At 33.9% G+C, this 15,022-nt stretch overlaps 1 long non-coding RNA gene across 1 annotated transcript; it reads right to left on the reverse strand.

Moving 5' to 3' along the window:
- Nucleotides 1-189: 189 nt before the first annotated feature.
- On the reverse strand, nucleotides 190-9,039 carry LOC138857269 (uncharacterized). Its single transcript, XR_011396350.1, has 6 exons — nucleotides 8,828-9,039; nucleotides 8,716-8,772; nucleotides 5,372-5,458; nucleotides 5,242-5,304; nucleotides 2,380-5,184; nucleotides 190-2,318 (listed from the first exon to the last, which is right to left on the reverse strand). It is a non-coding gene; the product is annotated as an uncharacterized lncRNA (long non-coding RNA).
- Between the last annotated feature and the right edge of the window lie 5,983 nt (nucleotides 9,040-15,022).

Consider the following 15,022-nt stretch of genomic DNA (forward strand, 5'->3'; position numbering starts at 1 on the left):
AAATATACTTGTAGTTCTATTTAAAGCTTTACTATATAAGGGATGCCGGACTGGGCAACAAACAAAGTTCTAATTAGAGTGTTGTCGCGTTAAGAGCAATTGAGATATATGTAAGAAGTTCTAAGCTCAGATAATGAGAAGTAAAGCGTTAAGTTGTTGGAATTAGAAATAAAGATAAGTGTATATTTAACAATTCAGTGATCGAACTCAACGGTGAGTTACAAAGTAGGCGATTTTTCGAGAAATCCGTTACAATTACATTCACATTTAACTTATTAGTATGGAAGTATGGATTTTTAAAAACAATAATACTTATTCAACATACCAATATACAATATATATGTACAATTTTGGCCACAGTTAGGTTTAATTCTAATTAAAAAAATATTACTCCAATGCCGATATATGACCACAATTATATATATACAATATCCATAAAAGTTACATAATTTCCTTTTTTGATTAAACTTGCTAACAAATTAACTACCTCAATAATCGTTCAGAAGTGTAGCGTTTACGAACTAGAAATGAATTACAACTAAAACTCATTTACCTAATCATTATCATTATAGATTTGGTATTTACAATACGAGTGGCGTCCACACACGCCCAACAAACTTTAAAGGAATTTTTTCTTCACCAGAAATTAAAGCGTCTTCGTCTTTTGACTGGTAGCACGGTATTCAATAAATTTTTTACTATCCAATTAATATTTATTTAACACTTAGAAAATAGTACTTTCTTGTACAGGTACCTTCCACTTCAATGTACAGATTTTTTTCTTTACAGTCTTTAGCAACTGAGGCCCAAAAAATCGCAGATGTAACAGAATTTTATGTTCATTTGAGATCTAGAAATAAATACAATTGTACATCCAATGTTTAGGACACCATAATTTTTATCTGCAATTATATTTAATAAATTTTAGAAACAACACAAAATTCAAGTACTTACCTTCTTTATAAAAGCCTTTGCTAAGTTTGAACTCTATAAACCAAAATTAAATTGTATAATATTTAAGAAACATACATTTTTGATGAAAAATTGTATAGCTGGAAGAGTGTGAATGTTCAAATTTAAAAACCAAAAGTTAGCACTAGATATGTGGGTATTGGTATATCGGATTAAACTTTAAAAGTGTAATACGGAATTTGTTAAAGGGTATTTTTGAGTCATAAAATCGAGCACATCGACACAACCTTATATAATTAATTCATGGTCTAAAGCCATAGATTTTCATACAAATTCAAAATTATTCATTTCACTATTGTAATTTAAAACTTATACACATTGTTAGTAATATAATATGTTCGATGTTCATGATCTCTGCTGTCGGTACGTTCAATGGCATGAGAGTCCATGAGAAAAGGGAAAGAATTAAAGGATTAAGGGACCAATCGGTTAATTAAGATGTGTTCGTTCTGGATTTATTGCGGCAGTATTAGCGAAAATTCTGGCAACACTGTCAACGTCACACGTTCTATCGGTAAATTGTTTCTAAACTGTTGCACATCACTAGCAAAACAAAAGCAACATACAAACTTTGATTACGCGCTTAGACGGGGGAGGAATTGTAAGTGCAATTTGTAGAAAATATAAATTTTATGATCGATAAAATTTATTCTTTGTTTTTCGCTTAAAATTTGGCGTAATTCAATACTACTGAAAAGGTATTTCACTGTTAACACTTTTCGTTTTTTTGCAGTATTATTTAAACAAAATCCGATTTCTTTGTCTTTTTTATGTCCGTATTTATCAAAAAAGTATGACCTTCATTTTCCAACAATTCGTCTGCAATTATGTACGTTAAAATTTTCATATTTTAAGTAACATGGTCTACGTGAAATAACTACTGCAATATTGTAGCAGATTATCAGCTGAGCATCAGCAACAGTGTATCAAGTCAGTAACAGGGTTGTAATATTGCGGTAATTATTAAGCAGCTCAAACACACACTAACCCAACAGCACTACGAGTGATGCTAATGTTTCTGTGAGTTTCTTAAATGTAACGTATAGCGTCGATGCATTCCATGATCTGATTGATGATCCTCTCTTGGAGTTGAGTAATTAACGGCGTTTTATGTCAACAGCAACGTATAAAAAATTCTGAAAAAATTTACAATGCTGAACCATAATTTAACTCAGCAGGTGACGCCCTAGGTCTTGCTTGTAGATGATTCGTAGGGCTAGGAGATGGTCGGTGAAAGTCTGTCCAATGTTCTGAGTTGATGCATAAAATTAAACGTTTCAACGTACGATGCCATTTTTCGACTTACCCTTTGTTGTCTTCATATGTGTTATACCGAGCGAGCAGCTCTGTAAATAAAGTAGATGTAAATTAACGACCTCGATCTGATGAAATGATAGAACTCCCAACCTTGCAATCTAATTAACGATTCGAGCTTTGCGATGTGTGGTGTCATCATGTCGGGTAAAGCGGATTGTGAGAAAGTGGCGGTTACGGATATGTTAAGGAAAAGGATCTACATCGTCGAAACTAATATGATCGAATAGCATGTCTCCTGATTCGTAGCGTTTAAGAGTCGCAAATGTTTGCCGGGTTGTTTAAAATTTCTGACTTTTCTCGCATGCTCTTGCGAAAGCTATACTGTCATTTTGAAATCTAGGCCGAACAAATCAACTGGTTAGTGATTTGAATGTTCGTAGCACCTCAGAACGAAACTTAATTGTTTCAATTGGTTTAATGTTTTGTGGTCGCTATAGATGTGACAGGTTCGTCCTTCGATTTAAGTGTAATGTTATTTTTATTAATTATTAATTACAAATACTTTATCAATAAATTTCGATAATTTTCTTGTTTTTCTTTATTATTTTATATACAACATATATGAAAAATATGAAAAAGTACCAAATGTTAGCTGTAATTCTTCGTTTTTTTATAACACAAATACATTTTTTATAAATTCTTCCTACTTAACATTCAAGGAAATGCTTAGAAATATAATTCAAATCAGAGCTTTCGGAAATACAACTGTCCGGTAACTCATTCACATTTAAAAAAAAGCTGCTTGATTTCATTATCTGGCTTCAAGCGCTCCTTCTAATATCATTATTATTGGTAACGAAACATTTTTAAAATATCTGCGCAATGTATACAAATTATATGAATTGATGGAGGCATGTAAAACCAGGAGTATTGTGCTAGAAAGATATCTTCAGTTTTCACAAGCCATTGTGTGCAAAATTATAATAATAATAACCCAAAGATTACCCTCCTCACCTTTTAACAGTAAAGATCTAAACTGCCTCGAAAAGCGAACCGGGATATTAAATTTAATTTCGGACAGTAGAAAAGAACTGCAAACTGTTCCATTCAAGATTTTTACTTAGAATATTATGCCAAGCATTTCCCTGCGACTAGAAAGTATAGGTAGATGTATAATTTTTAAACGACCAGTGTATGGAGGTAGTCTTACCCATTCGGTAATGCGTAGGGCGAAAAGTAAAAATTGTTTTTGAACAGACTCTAACTTGTCAGAATGGGTTTGGTAGCTAGGGTTCCATACAACAGAGCCATATTCAAATATAGGTCTAACCAAAGTTGTAAAAAGTGTTTTCGTAATGTACAGATCTCTAAATTCTTTAGAACAACGTTTAACAAAACTGAGGACAGCTTTCGCTTTCAAGACCATGGTGTCAATATGAAGACTAAAATTAGGCTTAGCGTCCATATTGACTCACAAATCAACATAGTTAAAAACTAGCTCTAGACTATGGTCTTTTATTACATAAGGAGAGGGGTGCACAAATCTACATTTATTGAGATTCAATGGCAAATAATTTCTATCACACCATGCAACCAAATTGTTTAAGTCTGTTTACAACAGACACCTTGCATCAGTTGAACTGTATGATTTAAAAAGTTTTATGTCGTCGGCGTATAATAAAATTTTTGAGAATTTTATTACGGAAGAAATATCGTTAATAAACAACAAGAACAGAATCGGGCCAAGATGACTACCTTGCGGAACACCTGACATTAATAGTATCTGAAAGAGTATCCTCAAATATAACTCGTTGTGCTCTATTATAAAGATAAGAAGCTACCCATTGAAGAAATCTTGGCTGAAAGCTGAGCAGATCAAGTTTATGTATGAGAATCGAGAGATTTACTTTATCCAAAGCTTTGCTAAAGTCTGTGCATATAACATCCGTATGCTTATGTTCCCTAAATACCAATGATACATGGTTTACAAATTTAAGCAAGTTTGTTAGAGTCGATTTCCCTTTACGAAATCCATGCTGAGATGAAGAATAATATCTTTAAAAAGTTTAGGTATAACTGGTAGTTTTGCGTTACCTCTGTAGTTTTCAATGTTGGACCTAAATCCACTTTTATGCAAAGGGATTATAAATGACTGTTTCCATATTAAAGGAAATATACATTGTTTAAGAGAGGAATTAAATATCATTGTCAAAGGCAAGTAAATATATTTGGCACTATTGTTTAGGAAGCATGAGAGTATCATGTCTGGGCCGTAACTAAACGATGGTTTTAACTTATTTAAATTAAGTAGGACGTCGTTCAGAAATAATTGGAGCGTTAATTCAATTATTCGGACACAGTACGTAGTTTGTAGTTTGACTTGAAAAATTCTGCAAACATGTTGGATATAATATCATTGTCACTTGAAATGATAGATTTGTATTTCATCGCGGACGGAAATCCTCCATCTAACCATTTCTTATTTTGCCAATCTATCTACCTATGACTCGTTTCCCACTTATTCACCAATTTACTAGCAAAGTTTCTTAATTGTTTTTGAATTTGTTGGTATTGCTCTTTGTAACATTTTGAGGGATCAATAACATTAAAAAACGCATGATTATGAACCGCTAAAAATTTGTTTGTTAGCACTGGTTCACTGTGTCAAATTAAAAAAAGGGTGCGTTTCAAGACGGACATTGTATCTAAAAACCGACAAAAATCAAAAAATTGGAAAAACCTGTGGTTAATTTTTCAACTTGACATACACAACACATCCTTTTAACAAACAAACCAAGCACTATGGCGAATCTGGTCGAATCCACCAATCCACCATCCAAAGTTGTCACCTAATGGAGTCTAACGTTCAGGGTGTCGATGTTTATATGGTTTTCAGCATGTTATGCCATCAGCAGATTATTTACGCTTCGTCAGGGTCACCAGTTTTAGTGTTTGCTTATTAAAAATTGTTATTTATTTACGTCAATATTGTAATTGAAAATAATATTATACTTAATCATGTGGTGCTGGTGATCGATGTACCGGCACGTCCGATTGCGTGGGAGTCCATGAGTCCTTAAGTTTTTTTTTTTATTTCAATAAGAAAGTATTTTGTTTACTAAATGAGCTGAAAGAACATTACCAGAAACTCTCCATTTCCATGCTGTCGGTAGTTATCAAGATTGCAGCTTAAATGATTTTAACTTTGCGCTGGCACAGACTACGATACCTACGGTTAAGGAGATTTTAAATATTATAAAAACCGTATCTATGCACAGTAGATAGAACACAAAAGACTGAAGAGGAGCACATAGCTTTACAAATTTAATTTAATTCAAAAAGTATAACCCTAGGAATAGTAGATTTTATCGACTCTTTGTGTAGGAAACTTTCCACTAAATTTTATTTTAACTGTTTCTAAATTTTTTTTCCAGTTAGTCCACGATCTCAAAGTGTGTTTCTCATTTCAATGTAGTTACTCGTATTTGTAAAAATAATACCACAAAAAAGTTGAAGTTTAACAATATACCGAATTTAAAAACTTCGACCAAAATGTTTTTTTTTTAGTTTTTCGTTTTTATTTTATATTTTCGCATTTTTAACATATATGTATTTGTATAAAAACTAACAATAACTTATAGTACTTTCTATAAATACAATTAACCGAAGATTGTCATAAAAGTTTAAAAAATAGTTTACACTTATTTTAAAAAATTTTAGATTGGAAGTAAAGAATAAGCAAAAAGTACTAGCAGCTTTATATTGGAAATATGTATAGTTTAATTAGAAACCTTTTTTGATTTAGATTTGCATGTGTTAACCGTTAAAATCTTTAAGTTCTGCGATTTTATTTGATAACAGAGAAGAAAATGTGTTAACATAATTTGAAATAAGCGATTTATTTGCTGAGTACAAACCATATACTTAAATGTTTGTATCACCAAAATAAATTTTTGTTTTTGTCAAAATATATACAATCTGGATATTGAAGAAGATTTTAATTGCAATAAGCTAAATATCACTTGAGGTTTGTTACCAATAAGAATGTTTAACGTAATGTTTATTTAAAATCAAAGCTCAGAATAATTGGAAAAGAAAAAAACTGTATTACACTATTGTAGCAATTGTATTATTTTACTTTTACTTATTGTGATAAATATTTTTGTAATAATTTACCATTGGAAATTTCGACATGAATAGAGATCAAATATTTGCATTGCACAGTAAATGGTTTAAAAGAAAAGTTAATTGGTCTGGGACTTTCAACTAACACACGCAAAGCTACTTTGCAGGACGGACTTTGCGAGTATTGCGGAGTTACCATTAGCAACAACGATGGCTTCGATAGGAACGCTGAGTAATGAGCCTTCAGTCATTTAGTGGTATCGGAAATCCAACTCTTGAGGAATGGCTAGCCGACTTTGGCAATAATTTCACAGCGGTGCAGTGGGACAATCTGCAAAAGCTTGTTTATGAAAAGCAGCTGCTTAGAGGTGCTGTTTAGATTTTTGTGCGAAGACAGCGCGGTATCAATAGTTGGGGAATACTAAGCAAGCATTAACTAAAGAATTTGCGTAAACAGTATCAGTTATTGAGGTGCATCGTCAGCTAAGAACTCGGCGGAAGCGCCCAAACGTGAATATCTATATGGCCTAATGAAGTTAGGTGTACCAATAAAGTTAGATCATTGAAAATTTCACTGAGAGCATCCCTGACTCTATGGCGAACAAAGCGAACTTTTGGCTAGTACGATTGCAGAACTCAAAACGCAGATTTTCATATACGACAATATACGTTCAGGGCGTCAACTCAGTTCGATTTTGCCTCAAGGGAATCACGAAGACTTGGGTAAAAGGGCCACAAAACTGCAAGTAGGTGATACGTTACTATCGATGTAGGAAGATAGGTCACTTTGCCAATAAATCGGAAGTTGAAAGGCATAGGCGGCAGTATTCTAAACATGATGGGCAGTTGCAATCATAAAACAAACATTGACGCGTGTGAATTAGAAATACTTTTTCCTATCATCCATGAAGGTGATATTATATATCAAGCTATCACTTTTAACAACATACTGCAGCAGGTTGATAATATCATCGAATTTAATGGGTCTATATTTGAATGTGGTGGAGAAAGACAGTGATGACCAATGTTTCCATCCAAACCAGTATATGACAAAGAAAACCACGCCTGTCGAGGAGTGGTATATCTCCTCCTATGAATATGAGCTGTTGGCCATTGTGAAGGCACTTAAGAGAAATTGAGAGTATACTTAATGGGAGTCCATTTCAAAATCGTCACTGACTGTAACTCTTTCGCCATGACTATACGGAAGAATGAGGTTCCAGTGAGTGTGTCTCGTTAGGCGACAATGTTGCAGGATTATGACTATGAGATCAAATATCGAATATGAGGAATTTTTTTAGAAGCCATTTACTTTATACAGATTTTTAAAAATAATGGTACCTTCATTAATGGAAGAGTATATTATCCGAACCGCACAGAAGCAAGGACACTACTCGTTTAAGAAGGCTTACTTACTTCAAAAGCAGCTAAGGTTGTAAGAAGTTGTATCGAATGCATCATAATATACGTATGTAAATAACGCTAAGACTGGAAGGAAGGAGTTGCTACTAAATCTTATTGATAAAGAAAATCGGTCATAAAGCATTTTTAATTTTGATAATGTTTGACATATGAAGCAAACAACGAAGCTTATAATTTATATTGGTTTTAGTAGACAACTTTTCCAAATTTGTGTGGTTGTATTCCAGAATTTTTGAAGGTACAAAAATTTTTTAGAAAATGTGTTAATACTAATCTTTCTAATCATAATTAACTATAAAAAATCATTATTTAACATAAAATAACAAAGTTAAGAACGAAAAACTCAAAAATTACGTTGAAAAGAGTCTACGTACAGTATACACTGCTTGCAGATTTTAAGAACGATAATGTTTATCAGTTGGCATAAGAAATTTTGTGATAAAATATAAAAAGAAAAAAAATTATGCAATGAAATTTAAAAAATTTAAATAAGAGTCGAGCGGCGGTATAGATCAATTAATATAGAGGTCCTAATGAAGTTAGGCCACTCAGTCGTCATTCGAGAAAGCTATCTCTTAGAAACGTCAGCTTAAATCTCAAAGAAATGGGCAAATATTCAAAAGTCACTGCTCCAAAATTAGCCGAATATATAACAAATAGATTACAAAAGATCAAGGATTAAAAGTATATATTTTTGAGTATTGATAGAGGGAAATATTTGGCGACCAACGTGGTTAAAATTTGTTAATTGTGATTGTGTTGACTAATTTTTTATAAAAATTAATAACTAATAATGCCTGTTGCATCAAGCGACATCATAAATTCTAAAACTAAAAAAAATATTAAATTAATTTAATATAAATTTTTTACCCTAATAATACAAGTTAAAATACTCACCTAAATTGTTTACCATCATTTAACGAAATGAATTACACTTACCCCTTTTTGTAAATATTCGCCGTTAGCTTAAGATAATTAGGCTAAGTGATATATGAACTGTAATAAAGAATTGAATTGTATAAAAACCGAAATCGCGATCGGACGCTTTTACCGGTAGTATAGTCGCGCATCCCAACTAGATTTCTTTTCCTCAAAAATGCTTGAGAATTTTCATGGCGTCCGAGCAGGGACATATGCGTGACTAAATTGCCTGTGCGTTTCTCGTTGTTCGGTTTTCGGTGAAATAAAAGTAAAAAGAACATGTGTTAAACAGAAAACAACTCAAAAAATTACATATAAGGAAAACAGTGATATAAAAGTAGAAATAAAGGGATTTAAATATAAAATAGTGATCAAAATTAACTAAACAATACACATACGCAAAATTATAAAGGATTTTAAGTGATAGGGCAGAAAAAAAAGGCAAAGTGAAGGGGTGAAGAGATGCAATAAGTTAAAAATTATAAAAGTGAACAGATACCTAATTAAATAAAAAGAGAAGGTGATCACACAAAGGGTTCAAGTTAAAGAAGAAACAAATAAGTGTACGAGAAAAAAATCAAAATACATACATAATAACGTACAAGTGCGTGAAGTATTTGCTTACGTATTGGTCTAGCAGGGGTGCGCACAAATAAAAGAACAAAACATGTTTGCTCTAAGTAAAAAATTAAAACTTACAGTTTTTAAAGAGCCGTGCGAAAGCTGCTTAGACCAGTACGAAGAAACAAAAGCTATGATTTCTGATCAATTAAAGCTAATAAATGCAATTGCACCTACTCCACATCCGAGAGTAGAGCGGCCACACATACAAAATCAAGAGGCAAGTTCAGGCATCCATCTCAAGGTGCACGCATGTGACACAGAAACTTTTCATGGTGGTTATGAACAATGGCCGTCCTTCGGGACATGCTTACAGCCGTTTACATAAGCCACCCAAAATTATCAAATGCACAAAAATTGTATCACCTCTGATACAAAACAAAAGGTCAAGCAGGCATAATAGTAAAACAGTTCGCACAAAATGACGATAATTTCAATTTGGTTTGGGAAGATCTAAAAGCAAGATACGAAAATGAAAGAATATTGGTCGATAAGCAAGTAACGATACTAATGAACTTGCCTAAAATTCAGAAAGAATTTATTAGACTACAATCCACTGTTTCTAATTGTTTGTCGGTTTTATTGACACAAAATATTCCCACAGATAGCTGGGACCCCATTCTGGTAAATATATGCACCGCAGCATTACCAGAAAAATCGTTACTTTTGTGGGAGCAATCGCTCTCATTGCGGGAAAAATGCCCAACGTGGCAGCAAATGAATGAATTTCTAGCAACCCAATACGTAACAGCATAAAGAGTAGACAAAAAAACTAGTTAGAACTAAAAACGTTCAAAACGACCTCAATAGAAGCTTCAATAGACCCCAAGCCAGTAGCAACAACAATTTAAATAGAAGCTTTTTCAAAAATCAATCGTTCACCTTCGAACAATACAAACAAACGTCATACGAACTGTGTGCAGGAAGGTATAAGCTCAAATATTGCGAGAAATTCAAAAAATTTAATATTATTGACCGAAATAACTTTGTAAAAACAAAAAGACTTTGTACAAACTGCCTGTCACATGTGCATACAATTAAAGAGTGCGAAAGCAAATTTAATTGAGTTTATTGTCATAAACGACATCGTTCAATGCTTCATTACAGCACATTTCCTAGCTCACCCCAAATCAGCGCTTATAAGCAAACCCCGAAAATTGCCAAAAGACACCATGTTGCCCAAAGGCACAAAACACTCAAACGCTACACAACAAAATACAAAATAGGGTGTTACTACCCCCAGCAGTCATCTCCATCGAACATCGAGGAGAACTCTATAAACTTAGATCCTTAATAGACCAAGAATCACAAAAATCTTTCATAGCGTCTAGTGCACAAAATAAGCTAAACTCTCACAAAATCTGTCCCATTACCCTAATATCTCCCCCAGCGGATAAGCGAATTGTAGCAGAAGCTATAGTCCTACCGCAACTTACTAACATGCTTCCAAGCTATCACATAAATAACAAGCATTTACAGAAGGTTTCGCACCTAAAGCTAGCAGATCCCAACTGCAACGCCCCGCTCAAATAGATATTATAATAGGCAGCGAACTTATACGGCAAATAAAAATTAAAGGTGTTGAAAAAATTTCAACCACCCTTCTAGCCCCAAACACTATATTTGGTTGGATTCTAAGTGGACCAGTTACAGAACCAGTTTCCACATCAACAATTCCAGTTGACGAAAACACTAAAGAATACGTTAATTCACAATAAAACTCAGGGTGTTAGAAAACCGCCCCATCATATCAATTACAACCCCAGAAGATCAGTATTGGGAAGACTTCCACAAAGCCACAACTACTCGATCAAATAACGGCCGATACATCGTCTGACTATCATTAAAGCCACAACTTTCCAACACTCCACAAATTGGCACAAAAAACCAAGTCAGAGCTTCTTCTGACAACCCCAGTGTTAAAAACACAAATATATATAAAACAATCAAATCATCCAAATATATTACTACATATTCCAAAAGAAAATTTGTTGTACACTAATTTCCTTAAATTTCAAAAAGGGCAGTTCAACATAAAAATACAGCGGATCCAATGGAATGCGATATCTGACCAGTTTTCATATCCTACTGAGTTAATATCCGCATTATCCGCAATAATAATTTCGACCCCGCAGGATGGCTTTCGCCAATTACAAGTATGATACAAGCGAAAATCCTGGCCACAATTCTCAAATAATCTAAACGATATTCGAATCTCCCGATTCTTGGCCACAATCGCCCGCGTCCATACATAATATCGTTCGCAGCATAGTTGTCCTAGAAAGTCGAAAAATCGACACCTATCTTAGTAAAGTGGCTCATAGTTGCCTAAATTTTTATAATTATGAAACAATTAAAAAATAAAGTTAAGTTATCACCATAATCCCAATGTTATACAGTGACGCAAATAGACTAAAAAAAGCAAAGGTCGCAATTATCGCATCGATATAAGCGCTCCTAATATGGGTGGTTTATGGGAATCAGCTATAAAAATCTTTAAATCCTACTTCAAAAAAGTAGATTGACATTACAAATATAAATATTATATATCGATTTTACCACATTACTACCTCGAGAAAAAGCCGTTCTCAATTCCCGGCCAACCACTGTACTTCTGGCTATATCTGAGCCAGGCGTGGAGTCGCTATCCTATAAGCCGAAAAAAAAATAAATTGCAAAGAAAAGCCGCTAAAACAGAAAAATCAAATAATAAAAAAATCCGCATAATAAACCGATAAAAGAAGAAATCGGAAATACAATAAGTAGTAAAACCAACTACAAAGTCAAATAAATACGTAAATTTACTACCTCAAGCACCAACTCCAATATCAAAATATATAACATGCATTTACAACCAAAATAGCTTCTTACACTTACAGCATGTATGCCGCGCCCTCGGCCATCAGCACTACGCCGAAATACATGCAAAAGCATATACGTGTAATACTCGCCTAGGGGCCCAGGATGTTTAAATGAGTATAACCTCCTCCCGCCAAGTATACCGCTTCACCCGGAAAATAAGGGCACACCCTAGGATAACCCACTACAATACACCACACTCATACATCACCACACGGGACAACACAACACACCACAGCATCGCGCCAGAACACCGCCTCAGTAAACAAAAAGGATGGTTTTTGCAACAGATAAAAACATTCAATTCTACACTGCGTCAGCACCTATAATTCGATACGACAGCTATTGCGCGTAACACTTCGATACGTTACCTATCCGATATTATATATAGTTCAATAAATAAACATGTATATTATGGAATTTTATTGTGTACAACGTAATAATAAAATTCGAATAATAAACTAAATTGTTCAACTAAATAATATTGCAATTTTTAGGGCTTGTTCTGAGCACAGATGGTGTTAAGCCTGATCCCAACAAAATTTCAATTCAGGGCTTAGGATACCTAGTTTCCAAAAACGAATCAAATCCTTTCTGGGCATTATTGAATTTTATAGGAAATTTAGATAATTTGTTTTAGAATGCGATCATCAACCATTCAACTGGCTACTAACTAAATATTCGGGAAGAGACAATAGTCCTAGACTCTTAAGATATTTAATTGGATTTAGGAGAGTACAATTTTAAAATTTAATTCATGAAAGGGAAATCTAATTTCAGACAAGTATACCTATTGCTGATTTTTTAAATAGAAGTATTCGGAAAACAAGTAAGAAAGTAATGAATTAGATTTTAATGAAAATAGGGAAATATCTACAGCAAGTGAATTGCGTTGCGAAGGACAATCGGTATTCTGTAACACATACGCATTGTAACCAGTGAAACGAAGAAACATTAAAACTAAATCAACAATACAGAAGTGTAAATAATAAACGAACGTACATTATTCAAATTAGAAATTTGTTGCGTTTGCTACTTTGAATTTGTTAAACGCACAAGTTTGACATTTGCTTACGCAATACAGAGGCCGACATTGCGAATTTCCAATGCGCTTATCGTCTTACATAGCAGCATGGGTAAAAAGGTAAGGCCCCCTCTACAGGAATGTTGCTAATACTTTATAAATTTTATTAACAAAGCGATTCAAATATTTTGGAAGTCTTCCTAATTTTGGAAAATTGATGGCATTCAATAAGTTGTATGGAGTAAAACGGGTCTCAAAATTTGTATCGTAAACGTGTCTGTAAAATTGTAAAACCGAAATTACAAGAATTTATTGCAAATTAAGTAAAAAAAGTACATGCTTGTCAGAAATTTTAAATACCAAATAAAGCAAATGTAACAAAATAAAAGAGAAAACAAACGATGGATTGATACTCTGTCTTGTCGACTTTCTTACACGTCTTTTACTGCATTGAGTGATGAAACCCGCATCCAATGGTGTTGCGGTATCTCTGCAATCGGACATGCCGTATTCTTTATGTATTGTAACTTTAGAATATACTGCTCCTGCACAAATATCGTTCTATCTCCACAAGGAAAAGTGTTAGTTGATCAGTTGATCACCAGCAACCACTCGGAACTTCTTTGAAATTTTCGCTTTCATTTGTAATAGTTCGGACTTACATGACTGGTAATGGGGAAATCATCTACAAATACTGCTATTATATTGCGTACCGTGCTATGAATATTGATGTAAAAGCACGGTTCACTAGCTTTGAGTTCCATTCTCGACCACTTTGTTTTAATCCGTACAAGAATTTCTTCAGCTTTAAAACTCTATCCGGATAACTGCTGTCTACAAAACACTCTGGTTGCTTCATATAAACCTCATCACGTAACTCACTGTTGAGATATGCCGTTCATACGTTTGATGTATATGGAGACGATGCTCCACTGCCAATGCCATTACCATCCGAATAGTAGCGTACCTAACTGCAGAAGAGAACGTTTCGTATTCATTGACACCAATACGTTGGATACACCCCTTAGCTACTAAACGGGACTTAAAACGTTGTACGCTGCCGTCTTTGTTACGCTTTACTTTCGGCGCATGTTTCACCCACAAAATCGGGTACTATTTTGCCGAATTTCGAACCTAATACTGTTTTTTTGATTGACATATATTTTCAACAATTGAAGTTAACGTGCCCAAAACGATTGTGCCATTTAATTGCATTATTTAAGGCATCCTTTGAAACTGTTGAACGCTTTCAAATCCGGTACGTACAGTGCATTTTCTAGAGTAATCGCTGTATCTAAAATATTAACGTCACCGCGCCGACCGCAGTTGAAGCACTTCAAATTCTTATTAAACTTGATATTGTTGTTACGCGAACCGTAAGTGGGGTCGCGCTGTTTTTGTCTACTCGCTGAGCGTTTGAATTTGCACATGATCGTGCTTACATTAACACTTCGATAGCGCTTTCATGACTTTCTTCTATAGGGCGAAAGGCCTCTTCTAGTAATTTAATTTTTAAAATGGCGAGTGAACTTTTTTGGCAAACTCGATAGCAAAATAATAACTAAAAGCTCATTAGTTATTACAACTTCTACATCTGTGGGTTCTTCCACTAATTTAAACAACTTACTTATGTGGCTAGCCGCAGTAGCCCGCTTGTTCATTTTGAGGTGTCAAATTTTCTTATATAATAACACTTTTCGCACTGGTCTTTTTGGCTGATGTATTTCAAGCAATTTATTCCATGCAATAATAGCGCAATCATAATGCTTCACATTACTAATTTGTGAAGGCTTCACGGACAACATTATAAACGCGAGTGCT

Source organism: Bactrocera oleae, chromosome 5 (assembly GCF_042242935.1).
Source record: "Bactrocera oleae isolate idBacOlea1 chromosome 5, idBacOlea1, whole genome shotgun sequence".
NCBI classification, from domain to species: Eukaryota; Metazoa; Arthropoda; class Insecta; order Diptera; family Tephritidae; genus Bactrocera; species Bactrocera oleae.